General features: G+C 32.9%; 1 long non-coding RNA gene across 1 annotated transcript; it reads left to right on the forward strand.

Annotated features, from left to right (window-relative positions):
- The first annotated feature begins 401 nt into the window (after positions 1–401).
- LOC125722749 (uncharacterized) lies at positions 402–1,352 on the forward strand. The gene is made up of 3 exons (XR_007386571.1): positions 402–598; positions 1,087–1,133; positions 1,289–1,352. It is a non-coding gene; the product is annotated as an uncharacterized LOC125722749 (long non-coding RNA).
- The last annotated feature ends 214 nt before the right edge of the window (positions 1,353–1,566 follow it).

Raw genomic sequence — 1,566 nt, forward strand, 5'->3', positions numbered from 1 at the left:
TATCACCCAGTGTGGGGAGATGCTGTTTGGGAACGGCACACAGCTGGATATAGATGGTATCACCCAGTGTGGGGAGATAATGTTTGGGAACAGCACACAACTGGATATAGATGGTAACACCCGGTGTGGGGAGTATATCTGCTTCTGTTTTGCTTTTTTTTTGCTATTTGGACATAAATTTATTTCTTATACTATTTAAAGTAATGTAATTCTTAATTTAAGTGTATATGCACTTACATTTAATTACATAATTGTTAATTAAATAATCTTTAATAATAAATAATATAATAATAAATTATTTAAATAATATATTAATAAATGTTAAAATGCTAAATATTAAAAAAATGTGTTAAAAATTGACAACTTTACAAGAAATCTACTTTAATTTATTATCAATTTGATCTTTAACTAATGTAATGTAAGCAAATGGGAAATGTGTCTCTATATCATTATGCTGAAATCTATCTCGTTGTTACAGGCTTTCAGAAGCTGCTGGATCCTCTTCACTCTGACTTGCTGATAGTTTTATCTTGCAGCATTATTCTGAACGTTGCTTTCATTTGTATAAGATGTAAACTGCCCTGTACACACTGTGCAGGTACGCTGCCCGGCTTTATACACTCAGAAGAAGGACAAAATGTAGTTTTTAACAAATTATAGAAATATAAAATTGTTTTATGATAGATAAAATTTTCATATTAAAACCACTCTTGCAAGTAACACAGTTTAAAAATCCATTATTAAATCTCACCTTATTTATATAAACCTTTTTGTACTGTAAGATTTACATTTTTGTATTATATCTTTCATATTTTGCAAAATCTATTGAAATATACATGTTGCAATAAGTTGCATATCAATAACTTTTATTACCAAGATCTCCTTTATAGCAATTTTATTATATATGATATATGAGAACAAATAACACATATCCAAACATGCACACTTACATTGACAGAAGTCATTTTTACTTTCATTTTTGAGACAAAAAGGATGTTGATTGCTTGAAAATTCGGAATTTTATCTGACCACTGTGATACCGCGTGAAATTAAATAATATATTGATGTGTTATATATTTTAAACAGATGAAAAGAACAGTGATATATCAAAAGTGGAATGGTCACGCAAGCAAGTATGTAATAAATATTTCAAATTACAAATCGTCAGTAAAACAAATGAACCTCAGACTGATTTCCATCCTGGGATCAGCATTTAAGTGCTATTTGTGAAAATAAGTAATAGCAAACCGATTTGATCCATCCAATTCTGCCATCTTTCTCTCCCCAGTGCCATGACGAGGACACACTGAATTACGCTGCCCTGAACCTTAAGAAGCCAAAACCCAGGAGACAGAAGAAAGATGGGAATAATGACACTCTGTATTCTGACCTCCGGTACAGAGATTATGAATAAAGATGCTTCTCATTCATGTCAGTCACACAGAGGGTTCAGGGTGTAGCTTTAATAATGTTCAGAGGAGGGCAGGGGAGCCAGTGCTTCTGAGACTGAATCACGGGATTTTACGGAGCCCGATCCTCGTGTGTGCCACGCCCCCCTGATTATCC

This window comes from Brienomyrus brachyistius, unplaced genomic scaffold, assembly GCF_023856365.1.
Source record: "Brienomyrus brachyistius isolate T26 unplaced genomic scaffold, BBRACH_0.4 scaffold41, whole genome shotgun sequence".
In the NCBI taxonomy this organism is placed as follows: Eukaryota; Metazoa; Chordata; class Actinopteri; order Osteoglossiformes; family Mormyridae; genus Brienomyrus; species Brienomyrus brachyistius.